This window comes from Delphinus delphis, chromosome 8 (assembly GCF_949987515.2).
Source record: "Delphinus delphis chromosome 8, mDelDel1.2, whole genome shotgun sequence".
Taxonomy (NCBI): Eukaryota; Metazoa; Chordata; class Mammalia; order Artiodactyla; family Delphinidae; genus Delphinus; species Delphinus delphis.
Window position 1 is genome coordinate 74,109,194 of NC_082690.1, and position 15,080 is coordinate 74,124,273.

Sequence of the window (15,080 nt, forward strand, 5' to 3'; positions counted from 1 at the left end):
GCATGTGGGATCTTCCCGGACCGGGGCACGAACCCGCGTCCCCTGCGTCGGCAGGCGGACTCTCAACCACTGCGCCACCAGGGAAGCCCACAGTGTCGCTATTGATACTGGGTGTGTTGAAATGATTCAAAGTCAAAAACAGCATATAACAAGATGCGTGAGTATCTTCTGTTTGTATGGTGTTTTTAACCTGTCAGAGGCCTTTTGAAACTGAAGTGTGAAGGTAAGAATAGGAGTTTGATGGCCAGTGAGGCCTGGATTTTAATCCTGGCTTTGTCTCCTTCCTAGTTGTGTGACTTGGAATAGGTTTCTTAAATGTTCTATGTCTCAGTGTCCTCATGTGAGAAGTCAGAACATTATGCCCAGTGTGGACAGTTACTGTTATTCTAAATGAGAGAACAAGTGTGAAAATGTTGAGCAGAGTCTGACTTTTCATACTCAATGGATTTCATTGTTTGTGTTCCTTCATTGTTTCCGTCTGATTCAAATGACAACCTGTGGTTAGGTAGGACATGAAATATTTGTCTCACATAATGGATTAGGAGACTGAAGCATTTAATGAATTAGTGGCCAAGGGCAGGTTGGAACCCAGGTCTCCCGAATTTCAGGTGAGGGAGGTTTGGGAAGCAAATATGAGAATGACAATTGTTACTTCCACCTGCCTTTCAACCTTTCAGACTCCAGGTGGGTCTCATGGCCCTGACTGTCCTCCCATCCCTGCCAACCACCACATGCCAGGCAGCTGGAGGGACGGTTGTGTGGCCCTGCAGAGCCGGCACCCCAGTGGCACCAGACAGGCCTGCCCTGGAGCCTTCTTTCCGTTCAGCCACTTCCCTATGATGAAGCTGTGCCCAGGGATTCCTGTGGAAGCACAGAACTTCCTACAGCAGCCCCACCTGTCTCACCCATGCCTGAGACACTCAGACCCCAGGTCCAGTGACAAGTGGACTGTATCTTTTGGCTACCTTCCCCAGCCTGGTGTACCTTCCCCTTGCCCACACGACTGCCTGATATCATGTATGTGCGACCTGCTGCCAGCTAGGGCCCTCCCGATTCAGGGGACCACTTACACTTAGCTTGGGCACCACACCCCATGCCCTGTGGAGGTCCAAGGCTCTCCCCAGTTTCAATCAATTCCTAGCTGGGGTCATGATAAGAGAGCCATTTGCACAGTTCCCTCAAGTCCCACACTCTTGCCTCTTAGTTTAATGGTCATTTCCCCACTCTGCCCATGTTGACTCTGCATCACATTGTCTGGGTGGGAAACCCAGTCTCTTTCACACAAGGCGATGCGTATGTGTGTAGAGTACACGAAAGATTTGCTGGCGAGACAGAGAGGGGGTATGTATTTCAGAAATGCATGTAACTTTGTATTGAATGTTAGATACTGTATGGGGGCGAGAAATAAAAGTAACCAAAGCTGATGTTTACGGGGCGCTTATTACATGGTAGGCATTGTACTAAGCACTTCATTTGTATGACCTGATTTGATTGTCCCGGCGACGCTAGGAATTAGACACTATTGATGTGTCCAATGTAAAGATTAAACTGAGGCTTCGAGAGGATAAGAGATGTGTTCGAGGTTTCACAGCCGGGAAGTAGCAGAGCTAAAGAACCGAACTCAGGCAGTCTGACTCCAGAGCCATCACAAACCACTCCTGTGGTCCCCTGCCTCCCACACCCCCCGAATGGTTTGTCTGCTTCCTCCAGCCCCACACCATCCTGGTAACATATTCTCTTTTCTTCCTACTCTCATTTCTGATCCTCCGCTCCTTCCTTCCAGATAAGCGGGGAAACTCCAGTATCTTCTGCCTCTATTATTCAGACCAATTCATGTTTCCCCAGCCCTTTGCTCCTAACCTCCTCTCAGATTCCATCAAAGTTCTCAGCAGAGCAAAATGCCTTTCATATAATAGCATCCACACACCTTTGATGTTAGGCATATGGACTCACACTGTGCAGGTTCTCTGCTCTAGGACAGGAATGGCAAGTGTGTGGCATGTGGCTGCCCCTCCCACTCCCATCCCCATACCAGACATCACTGATTAATGACAGCACTCCTCCTTGTGGAGCCCAGACACAGCACAGGGCTCCAGAAAGCCACTGCCAACTAAGCCGGTCTGTTGCGTGAAATGGAACCTTCTCTGCCGTCACCCCCTGCCAACAGGGTAAATAAGGCCATGACTGCACAGGAAAGGGACCAGACCATCCTTCAAGGGGGAAGGTGAAGCCTGATCCCAGTCTCTGGGGGAGATCAGACTTGAAAGGTGGGTCTTCCACTGGCCCTGGATTCCTTCTCTGGGCCTCGTTCTTTTAGCCTAGACTCTTTGGTTGAAGGCTCTTTTGAGTGAGACGAGAAAGTTGACCCTTTGTCACATGGATGCCAGTCCCACAGCTGGGCATGGGGGCAGCTCTTGGGGACCCCAAACTGAAGACAAACCAGATTTGTCAGTTTCTTGGCAATGCCTGTGTTTCTTCGTTGCTGTCCCTGAGCCTTTAGTCGTCTTGTTGCGTGTCCTAGACCATGACTGGTCTGCTGTCTATTAATGGAGAGGTCATGAGTCCAAGATTAATTTAGAACCACTTAGAGAAGCACTTCCTCCCTCAAGCCCATAGGACAGTTACAAGGTTGACCAGAGAAACAAGTCTCCCAAGACAGGAGAAATGAGGCTGCCATCCTTAGGGATTCCGGCAAGCTTTGAGAAGGCGTGGGTGATAGAACTCTGAATTTCAGTAGAAAACGGAGAGCTAGATATCGCCCCAATCTCAAGACTCAACCTGTTTGAATTTGAACCCCGAGGGCTTCAAGATGCCAAGAGGCCCTTGCCATGGAGGAGAATGTTGAGCTCTACCTGCCCAAGGAAGGAGAGGGAACAGATGAACGTTTATTGAACACCTATCGTGCTCTTGCAACGTACAAGACATATTTATAAGCGTCCTCGTGTTCAGTCCTCAGAGCAGCTGTATGAGGGATAGATTGTCTCTACCTCACAGAAGAGAAACCTAGAATTCAGAGAAATTCAATAATTTGCTCGAGTCACACAGCTAGGAAGTAGCAGAGCTGGAATTCAGACCTGGGTACTGTGAAACTTGAAAGCCAAGGAGCTTATCACTTGTGCCGTATTTCCTGGGGGTGGGGGCTTGGGGGAGACGTTAAGAGAACAAAAATGACCACTTAACAGAACTGAGAAGTCAAGAGGCGTGCTGGGCCCGCTCCGGGGACAGCAGCTTCTACCCTGTGGCCCCTGCACTCTCCGGGCTGCAGACGACCAGCGAGGGTCCTCTTTTCCTCCCCGGCTCACTGTTACCCGGCACTCCTTTCAGGCCTCTGGAGACGATGCTATTTCTGAGGCTGAGAAGCAGATGGGGCACGGTTGGGGGCAGGGAGTGGCGTGCTTGCCTGACACCCCCGTACATGGCTTTCTACAGCTTATGAGGCTCTCCTTATCCCATGACAGCTCTGTTCAGGAAGCTCAAGGAAGAGCCTCGTGGCTTGTTTTTTCTAAGGAACTGGCTCTTCTGCAAACAGAGATATTAATAGTTACCTGGCAAGGTTGTTGCTCAAATCAAAATCAATATATGTAAAAGCCTTAAGAGATTTTAAACACACAGTCACCATTGCTCTTGTGATCCGTTCATTTCGGATTCATAAGATAGAGATTTGAGGACAAACATATCTCAAACTTCTCACCATCCAAAATGTTTATCACCTTTTCTTGGAAGAGCAGAAAAGCCTGATAGAATCAATTTAATAATGAAACATTAGGCGAGTGTTCTCAGCAATCTTCTTATAAAGAACTTTTTAGATCAACCAAAGTCTAAAATGCGAATATGATATGTGTGATCAATTACAACCATACTTGAAGATTATTTCATTCTCGGATTATGAATCACAACATAACTTCAAAGAATGGAATAGCATCGTTATCACCATCATTACCCCATCGTCATCGTCACACCCTTCCATCGCAGGCGATTGGACCCCCGCCACTCCCACGTGCCTACGAGGGAGGTATTATAAACCTCCTTCTGCAAATAAAATACAGCTGAGCTTCCAAAAGGTTCAATACCTGTGTGAGTGCGCGTAGCAAAGCCTCAGGGCCAAATTTGAACCTAGTTTTCTCTGATGTTAAAATCACATGCTCTTTCCGCTATAGCAGCCAGCTTCTACTATCTCACCACGGGTTTTTCACTGGCTTCACTAGCCAGGGATTCTGATTGAGTTGGTCTGGGGTGGGGCCCACCGTGTATAGCGGAAGCCAGATTCCCTGAATCCGTATCTGGAATGGTGTAAAAGTCCACATTAAGCCTTTGCAGAAACCAGTGGGAGCTCCTGGTGCCACCACGGTCCCAACTGGCTAGACGTTTCCACCTCTTCCAGCAGCCTGTCTGCAGCAGAGAATAACCACCACTCGGTATTGCTATTGTCAAGGGGGATTTGGGGTAATGACCTCACACATGGGTGGCCTGAGCCCTGAATATCTGCTTTTCCCCTGTAGCCGAGTAGGCTCCCAGGCAGCCTGTAGAGCTTGCGGACTCGGTGGGCACTGACGGCTGGGTCTGTGACGATGCCCTCTCCCCCCTGTCTTCGCCTCCACCTTACTGTACTTCTTTCGGTTCCTAGGCTACGCCATGTGCTCTTTTCCCGTTCAGGACCTTTACACAGGCTGGCCTGGAATATTCTTGCTCACGCCACCCCTTGACCTCCCCCTCTGCCTTCATGAAGCTTAATGAGACTTCACCCTGGCCTCTCACATGAGGATCATTTGAGGAAGTTAAAAAAAAAGATGATGTTCGGGCCTCACCCCAAGCCAAACGCATCACAGTTTCTGGGGGTGAGGCCTTTTCACGAGTATTTTTATATCGTTCTCCAGGTTATTTTTATATGCAACCAGCACTGAAAACTGCTGATTCTAGCTAGTTCCTACTTGATTTAAATGTCACTTCCTCCAGAAAGCCTTCCCCAGCCCACCTCTCACCCCACCCCAATTCCCCCACCCCTAGCCTGGGCTCAGCCCCTCTGCTGTCTGTTCCCGTTGTCAGTGTCCCAGGAAGCTGCTAACTCTTGGGCGCAGTGACCATGTCCGCCGTGCTCACCGGCCAGGCCTCAGAGCCAGTGCCTTGCACACAGGATGTGCCTGCTCTGCTTTTCTGGCTGATGGAAGAGACCAAACAGATATTTCAAAATTCCGCAATTACTCACTGATGCCTGCTCTGTGCCAGACCTTGTGCTGGGCTCTGGGGATTTAAAGTTCAGTAAGACGTGGCCCTTGACCTTGCAATGCTCATAGCAGGCAGGGAAGACGGATGCGTGAACAAATAATTTCAGCGTGGCATCTGACTAGGGGCACAGGTGGAAGGTTGGCAACTTCTTCAGGCCTGAGATCACCAGTCGGGATGGCCAGCACCCACGGGGGAGCTTTGGAGGCACCAGGAGGTGGGAGAAAAGAGTGAAAATGAGCAGACTGCTTGATTGGGGGGTTGTAGGGCTCAAGGCTGGGGGACTGGGGGAGGAACCGTCCTGGGTCCCCTGTGCCCAGCATTAGTCCTAGAATATGCTAGGTGCTTGTTAAGAGCTTGTTGAGAGAATCGATGAATAAATGATTGAATGAGGCAAATCAATGCCTAGTCTCTGAGGAACTGGAGAACCCCCTGGGTGAGGATCAGTGTGTGTTTTATAGGTTTCTATGCCAGAGCAGTGTCATGGTTAAAAGAACACAGTTCAGAAGCCAAAAGGAATTTCAACATAGCTCAGGTCCTTTATTTGTATTTCTCAAACACCATGAAAGGGACTCAAAGTCCACAGTCACACATCTCAAGGTGTTTGCGTGCCTGTTTTTTCTACACTCCCATCCACCGCCCTTATAACTCTCAGCTCCCTTGGAGGCTGTCTTAGCCACAGCCTCCCAAATCCCCCTACAGGTGTGGTTCAGGGGCAACAGGGGATGGGGGAAGAGAGTGAAGATGAGGAGACCGCTCAGTTGGTGGGTTGTAGGGCCCAGGTCTGGGTCCGGGGGGCTGGGGGAGGACCCATCCTGGATCCCCCATGCCCACTGAATGTCTCCCCTCTGCCTGTCCTCCCAGGTCCAAGAGGACACCTCCAGGGAGGAGGAAGGGCAGAGGAGGGAGGGAATCTGAGCAGGCAGAGCAGGAAGGGAACTGTTTGGGAAAGTATAAAAGACAGTATTTTAAAAAATCACATATAAGTAAGATCTGCACTTCCCATATGAAATGCTATTTCCATCAATTGCCTTAAAAAGTAACCTTGGGGGACTTCCCTGGTGGCGCAGTGGTTGAGAGTCCGCCTGCCGATGCAGGGGACACGGGTTCGTGCCCCGGTCCGGGAGGATCCCACATGCCGCAGAGCGGCTGGGCCCGTGAGCCACGGCCGCTGAGCCTGCACGTCCGGAGCCTGTGCTCTGCAACGGGAGAGGCCACAACGGTGAAAGGCCCGCGTACCGCAAAAAAAAAAAAAAAAAAAAAAAAAAGAATCCACCTGCCAATGCACCAGACAGGGGTTCAAGCCCTGGCTCGGGAAGATCCCACATGCTGTGGAGGAACTAAGCCCGTGAGCCACAACTACTGAGCCTGCGTGCTGCAACTACTGAGCCTGCGTGTTGCAACTACTGAAGCCAGCGAGCCTTGAGCCTGTGCTCCACAACAAGAGAAGCCACCGCAGTGAGAAGCCTGCGCACCGCAACGAAGACCCAACGCAGCCAAAAATAAATAAACAAATTTATTATTTTTTTTAAAAAGTAACCTTGGTTCTATAGCCTAGTGGCTTAAAGTGTGTTTACAGCTTAATGGTGATCTTGAATCATCTCAGTCCAGGGTGGAATCCCCCTCTCTGTCCCTCCTCATTCAGGCCCTTCATGTACCCCTGTTTCCAGGCAGGGCTGAGGAGGCGGGCACTGGGCCACCTTGCCCTGGTGCACAAGCTGTGGCTGCCCAGAACTCAGGTGCTTTCCCATCAACTCATCTGCGCCCTGAGGTGAGAGTGCTGGCTCCCTGGCAGTATTAAATAGGTTTCTGAGACAGAACACTAGTTGTTGAGAAGAATGTCCCGTTTCATTGTTAAGAAGTGATTCCCTCTACACTGCAGGCCTATGGGAGACAACTAGGAGAGCTTGGGTCTTCATGTATTGTCCATCCTCTTGGGGTACCAGTAAGGTGAAGGACAAACAGATGGATGGATGGAGGAATGGAGGGATGGACAAGTGACCACCCGCTTTGGCGATAGGAGAGGTGGAGAGCTCTGGCTGATGCACTAGCTGCAGAGAGGGTGCAGCCGGCGGCTAAGGTTTATTGAGCTACTCCTTGGTGTCAGAAGCCGTACTGGGCCTTTCTGTATAAAAGTCATTTAATTGCACAAGAGATCTGCAAGGCGCCGACATTTACTGCCATCGCCTTGGTCTCTTCAGCTCCATTTCATCTCACTTGCTTCTCCCTAAGCCCCAGATGACCTTTCTTGTTCTAGTCTTCCTTCCCTCACTCATTCGTTTTAAATGGCTCTACCACTTACTTGCTACACAGCCTCGGACAAGTTACTTACCCTCTCTGGGCCTCAATGTGAGCGTCTGTGAGATGTGGAATACAGTAGCACCTCTCTCACAGAGCCTCAGCGTGACAGAATAGTTAATGTATGTAAAGCACAGTGCGTGGTGCACAGGATGCTCTATACAGGTGCTAACTATATAGATCACCTACTGGGTGCCGGATGCGGTGCCACGCCGCTCACAGCCTTTCTCTCCTTCCTCCACTGCCGACCGCTGCCTGTGATGTAACTCAGTACTTGTGAGCAACGGGGTTTTGAGCCAGAGGCACCTGGCTGAGTGGCTTGAGCTTGGTCAGAGGGTCTTACCCTGTCCCGTTCCCTTTTCTCTTAGTAAATCCCAGGTCATTCAACACCCTTTTGGTTTTGGCTGTGCCGAGCGGCATGTGGGATCTTAGTTCCCTGACCAGGGACTGAACCCGCGCCCCCTGCAATGGAAGGGCAGAGGGACCGCCAAGGAAGTCCCTCAACACCCTTTTTTTTTTTTGCGGTACGCGGGCCTCTCACTGTGGTGGCCTCTCCCGTTGCGGAGCACAGGCTCCGGACGCGCAGGCTCAGCGGCCATGGCTCACGGGCCCAGCCGCTCCGTGGCATGTGGGATCTTCCCGGACCGGGGCACGAACCCGTGTCCCCTGCATCGCCAGGCGGACTCTCAACTACTGCGCCACCAGGGGAGCCCTCAACACCCTTTTAAGTCCAGGTTCACACAAGTGGACCCAGCTTGCCCATGATGGCGGTGGTGAGACTCCTTCCTCGCTAGTCCTGGGTGATGCCCAGTAGGTCAGACATGTTCTCCCACTGGGCATCCAGATTGCAAGTTTCTCTAAAACGCTAATCTAATCACACCTCTCCCCTGCATATTATGACCACCGACGCTCTCGGGAAAAGTCCTACTGCTTTCAACTTGCCGTAAAGTCCCACGTGATCTGGCTCCTGCCCACAGATATCCAAGACTGCAGTCCATCCTCATCATCCCACCTTGTGCTCTGTGACCCAGCCTTTCTGAACCTCAGTCCCTCAAACATACACGCACACTCTGGCCTCCCCATCACTCTGCCTGGAATGCTCTCCACCCACACCTCCGTACTCACCGCCAGTGGCTCCCCCGACCTACTGTATCTCTGCTTAGGCCCCAGTTCCTCCAGCCCTTCTCAACTCCCGAGGTCTGGGCGTGCTGCCTCTTCGCCTAACCTTGAACTCCCGGGTGGTCTCAGCCTCCCCTCGCTGGATTCCCTGTGAGGTCCAGGAGGAAGGGCACAGGCCTCTCCTCTTCACCGCTTTGCCCCCGGTGTCTCCAAGGGGTCCCTACGCGGCACGAGCTCCCTCATTGCCGGGGTGACGCCCTGCCTGCCTCTGCTCCGGGAGCTCTGCGGAGGGAGGACTTGTGCTCTCTCCTGTCGCGTTCCGAGGAGAAGGCACAGCCTCTGCGCAGCTCTTCACCCAAGGCTGCCCGCAGCCTTGCACAGAGGGGCCTGGAGTCCTCGGGCACCAAGCCAGCCGGAAGGGGCTGCGGACCAAGCCGTGTCTGTGACTCGCTGCGCAGAGGAGGGAGGAGGCAGGCGTTAATTGCTGGGTCCCCCGCCCCCAAAGCAAAGCCGAGGCTTTGAAGCTGCAGCTGGGCCACGGAGGAGGCGGGAGAGGCCGAAGAGGTGGGGCCGTGGCTGTGGGCACCTCTGAGCCCACAGGAAATTATTAATAAAGAAATCACCACCGTGGAGCACTTTGTATAAATAAATAACGCCCCCGGCAGCCTGGCCTAAGCGCTTTCCAGCCACAGTCTGGTTCATCCAGCCCCCTTGGAATGTCAAGGCAGTTAATGGAGGAGCCTGGCGTGTCCCTCCAGCCCCGCCCTCTCCCCAGTGCAGCCCACCTGGCTAGGCCAGCCCTCCTGGCCCCTCTCCTCAAAGCCCCTGTGATGCCAAGAGTCTGGGGACTCCATCTAGTCTGAGATGGCAAGTAGGTTACATCTGCTTCAACGCCAAGTGGGCAGAGGGGCCAGAGCTTGGGTGGGGAGGCATTGGAAGCCACCTCCAAGCCGCTCGTGAAAGAGGGTGGTGATCAGTTAGTGCCGTCTGCTATGTTTCTCTGGTCTAGTTCTTGCTCTTTGCCTCCCTTGGACTGTTGGCCCTGGTTCTCGTCTCACCAACAACCTGTGTGTGCTTTTGACAGGTAATGAACAAGCTCCAGCACACGCATGCGTGTGCTCACGTTCACACCTGTACTTCTCCACAGTGGATGGTGTGATTTCTCTGATATTGTCTTCTTTACACGGGGCCTCTTAGTTCATTGAGCTTTTATGTCCTGTCCTTCAGCTGGGAATGCCTTCTATTTATAGTGACTGCGGAAATCCTACTCACCCTTTGAACTCAGCTGCCTCTGTGAAATCTGTCTTGAGCATCCCCTGCTCCGACCGCATCTGGCATTATTCACTCTCTCCCTGTTCCTGTGGCTCCCGTCTCCTGCAGCCAGATTGGCTCCTTGGGGTCAGACTGAGCCCCGCTCGTCCCAGTAGCTCCCCCATCCCACCTGCCCCTCAAGACTTAGTTTCAACACTTAGAACAAGGGTTGGCACACTTTTTCTGTAAAGGGCCAGATAGTAAATATTTTAGGCTTTGCAGAACCACATATGGTCTCTGTTGCGTATTTCTGCTCTTGTTTTGTTTACAACCCTTTAAAAATGTAAAAATCGTTCTAGCTCAGGGACCATTCAAAAATAGGCCAAAGGCTGGATGTGGCCTTAGTTTGCCAACTCTTGATTTAGGTGAACAAATCTTTAAGCACTCCTGCTGTATGCTTAGTGTGATTCTAGGTGTGGGAAAAACAAAGATGTACAAAACACATCCATGTCCACAGGGAATGCCCTGAGTGGAGGGAGAGACGTTCACAAATAGACCATTACAATAAAGTGATGGGGGCCATGAGGGAACTGGGGATGCAGACTTCCTGGGAACCACCTCGGAGCTGAACCTGGACACCTAGGAATGAGATAGAAGAGAGGAAGAAGAGATCAAGGCAGAGGGAATAGCAGGGCGAGGGCATACAGGAGTGAACCAGCACTGCGTGTCCTAGGAGCTCCAAGTGGAGGTACTTAGCACAGTACCTGGTAGAGAGTAAGTGCTCAATACAAGTGCAGTACCTTGAGCGGCTTCCGTCATGGTCCCCAGGCCAATGCCAGATCCTGAGTCAGCCCTCGAGAAATCTTTGAGATTTGTGTGGTTCTTTAATTTCTTCTTTAATTTTTTATTTTCATAAGGGCGCAGAGCCCGAACCTGCATCCAAGCAACCCTTAGGAGTGAGGCAGGTCCACTCGGGAATGAGCGCCGCTCAAGGTGACTGTGGGCACACCTGTCCTTGACATGAGTTGTATTCCTGCCTCTGTCACTGACCTTGATCGAGCAAGTTATTCTACTTCTCCAAGTGTTACTTTTCTCGCTGTAAAGTGGGCAGAATGGTGGGACCTGCCTCTTGGAGGGGACTTCGGGAGTCAGTGAGCCCTCGGCAAATGCCCCGTGAAGGTGACCAGCGAGAGTTCTTTCCTATCTGCTGGGCCCAGGACATGGAGGGTGGGAGGGACGCGCTAAGGGTGATCGGCACAGGTGGAGCGGCAGAGAGAGGGCGAGAGGAAGGAGCCTAACAGAAGCTGAGAGCGGACGTGTCCTGCATCGAGCAGCTCAGGATTGGGACGGGCCCGCTGGCGGGCAGAGTGCCCTCCATCTCCGAGTCAGTCAGGGGCTGGGGACCATGCAGCTCCCTGCCGGCAGCCTATGGCACCTTCCAAACAAAGAGGATTCAGGTCTTAGAGGGTCAGGCAGAGGGACAGGGCCAAGTGCCTGTGGCCCAGGACGTAGACTTATGAGTGTTTTATGTTTATTTATTGGCTCCAAGTCTCTCTCCAAAGGAAATGTGAGGCAGATTGCAACAAACTACATGCTTACAAGAGGGTTGCTAGAAAAAGAAGTCAGAAACAACCACAGCCCAAGAGCTGTATTAGACATTGAATTTGACTCTGAACCTCTGAGCAGCTGCGGCATAAGCAGAGGCCGGGGAGAGAAAGAGAAAGAGACGAATATGGAGTCTGTAGTGAGTACCATTATCATGGAAGGTATTCTCACGTGGCAGCCCTACGATGATAAACATTATTATTTCCATTTACAGGACCAAGAAGTTAGAGAGGCTGCGTTGTGTTTTATAGATGTATTCATGCACACCTGTGCTCATTGAGCACCTACCAGGTGGCAGGCACTGTGCCGGATGCCTTATACGCAGAATTTTAATTCTTCTAGCAATCCTCAGAAGTGGGTATTATCATTATCCTCATTTAACCAACAAAAATCAGAGAGGTGAAGTGATTTCCTCGAGGCCACAGAGCTAGTATTTAAACCCGGAGGAGTTTGATTCTAAACCTCGTCTCTCACCACCCTCTTAACCCAACTCCTCTGAGAACAGGTTCCTTCACACTAAATTCTATAAGAAATTTCTCATATGGAGTCTTAATTGGAGGAAGAAGGAGACAGTGAGTAACATAAACAGTCAGTTTTAAAGAAATCCCAGAATCAGTTTTAGATGGAGAGTTGAAAGTTTTTGTGCGTTACCTTTTGGTTTGATTAAACAACACATGCAGCAAAGCTCTTTCTCCTCCCGGGACCTGTTAGCTTCCTTCCGTGATGGATTAAGGTAGGCACAGCAGGGCTTGGGGGCCAGGACCCAGCCTCCTTCCAGGCCAGGGTGGGCAGCAGCTGTCAGACACAGCACATCCAGGATGATCTGAATTTCCCACCCTTCCCTTTCCTTTCCCCTTCTTGGGCCTGTGTTTTTATGACACTCAGTTTGCTGCTTCTTGGGGCCGGACGCCTCCTCTGAGCTGAGCCAGCCTTTTATGGCCATGGAGCTAATTAAGTAAGAGCAACTCAGGGGCGCTTGGAGAGCAGCTCTGGTCATCGTCAGGCCTGGGCCAAGCAGCCAAGTGCCTCTGGCCCGGGATGTGAAAGGAGCTCTTGGCATCAAGCTCTCTCTCTCTCCAGCTGGTCCCGACTCACCTTCTCTGTTCCCTCTGATCACAGACACTTGCAGTCACTTCTTCCCCTACCTAGTTAGGAACCTTCGGAGACTGGCCTGAGGATCACCTTGTCCCAAGTCTTATTTTCATTTCCACTCTGGAGTGATTTTTGCACGAGAGGGATGTGAGGACAAGCTCTTGGAAGGAGCACACGTGTCCATCTTCCTTTCTGGGAAGACAAGCCTTCTGGATGCCGCCCTTGACCGACAGGAATGGCGGCAGTTCCCAGCCAGCAGTTTTTCTCAATGGAAGGTTATAAGCAACCGGCCCTGAGGGTTGAACTCCTCGGCTCCCTTCTCCCAGTTTTGGAGGGGGGAGTCTGTTCTCAGGATTGCTGTCCTGGGCCAGGCTTATGTTCTCCAAGAAAAAGGTGGGGACAGGCCCAGAAAGGAATCTCAATGGACATGTGTTGACAGTTGGAAGTTTCAGTGAGTGAGGTCACCCAGAGAGCAGGTTTTCCCGAGCCTTGGGCTTCCTGGGTATTTCTTCACTTCTCTGCCTGGAATGTCAGGCTTTGCACCCTCAGCCTCCACCCTTAGGCCCACTGCCCTCCTTCAGACGTCACAAGTTCTCTCCTGGACTCTTTGAAATGTGCCACCTGTCCATGGTAGGATGCAGCGGCCACTGGGAGGGGAAAGAGCCAGCCTACCTGGGTTCGAATCTGGTGTAGAACTTTGCCAAATCTCAGTTTTCTCATCTGCAAAATGGGGCAATAGTTGGACCACCCTGTGAAGTTTGGAGGAGGATTAAAGAAGGGGATTCATGCGAAGGGCTCGGCAGGGGGCCTCGCAGAGAGTAAGAGTGGGAGATAAAGGGTGGCTCTCCCCCTAGCCTCGTGGCTTCTAAACCATCTCTCCCAGGGCCTCCACAGACCTCCAGTCACATCCTTCACACAGACAACGTCTTCCTTTTCTTGTCTCAACCACAGGAAGCCTCCAGGCTCCTTAGCATAGTGTAGAAGACCCAACACAACTTCCATTTCATCTCTCATCCTACCCACTCCTCCAGCCTCCCCCAACTCCACACCACACATATGCGCTTGAAACTCTAATCACATGTTCCCCAAATGCCCTGAGATCTTTTTAGGTGTTGTTTCTTCCTCCCAGTCTGCTCTCTCCTGCTTCTCCCTTGACAAACTCCTACGTACGTTTTAAGGCTTAATTTAAATGCCCCCTTCATGGAGAAGTCTTCCCTGCCCACCATCACACACACACACACACACACACACACACACACACACACACACACACTCCCTGTAGGCATGCCCCCCCTTCACACCCACTGCACATGCCCTCCCAGAGGAGGCATCACTCTGTGAGTGAACAGCCAGTGTGTGTGCCCCTTCTGTCTCCTTCACAACCCGTGAGGTCCTGGAGAGCAGGGACCATGTCGTATTCCTTTTGGCACAAGACACGGCGCATACTCGGTGTTCAGTAAATACCCATGGGACTAACACACGCATCACTTTTCTCACCGAGGGTTGCAAGGTAGGAAGTCTCTTCCCATCCGCCAGTAAGTCAGGGCTGCTGTGTACAGTCATGTGGCTTGTGGGGTGTGCCAGCTGCACGGCCATTCCCAGGGTCCCTCCACTAAGTCAGCCCTAAGTACCTGCTAAATTAGTTGATATTCGCACAGCAATTCATAATTTACAGGTTTGTTTTCACAAAGAGCATAACTAACAATGGTAACAATAGCCAGAATGCTGACATTTATTGAGCGCTTACTCTGTGCCATGCATTTGACGTGGGTTATTTTGCTTAATCCTTACAGCGACCCTATGAGGCAGATAGGACTTTTACACCCATTTTTACAGATGTGGGAACTGAGGCTCCAACTGAGAATGGGAAAGTGGACCTTATCCTCAGGCCCTTTGATGCCAAATCCTGTGATCCCTCCACCCACCCGGAGCGCCTGAAGAGCCTAGTGCTTGTGCGTCAGAAGGTCCCAGGGTCCTCATTCCTCAGCTCTCTAATTTCTTTTTCTTTCTTTCTTTCTTCTTTTTTTTTTTTTTTTAACGTTTGGCCTCATGCACTTGCACAGCATGCGGAATCTTAGTTCTCTGATCAGTGATCGAACCTGCGCCCCCTGCAGTGGAAGCATGGAGTCTTAACCACTGGACTGCCAGGGAAGTCCCCTCAGCTCTCTAATTTCTGATTTAGCTCCTTCCCTCTCCCCTTGATCCTCTGTCCCACCCCCTGCTCCAGGGCCTGGGTGATATGAATAATCTGGGTTGCAGAATCTCCTGAATCCCAGCGTATATATTGGAAAGGAAGCAAGCACTGGAGTATGACAATCTTGGGTTCAAAACTGGCTCTGCCACCTTCCATCTCTGTGTCTGTGGACAGGTGTCTTAGCCTCTCTGTGCTTCCATATTTTCATTTGCCAAATGGAGATATTACCACCAAACCTAGTGGTTTGCTGTGAGGATTTAGAACCTAGTTCAATGCCTGGCTTACAGTAAATATTGAAATA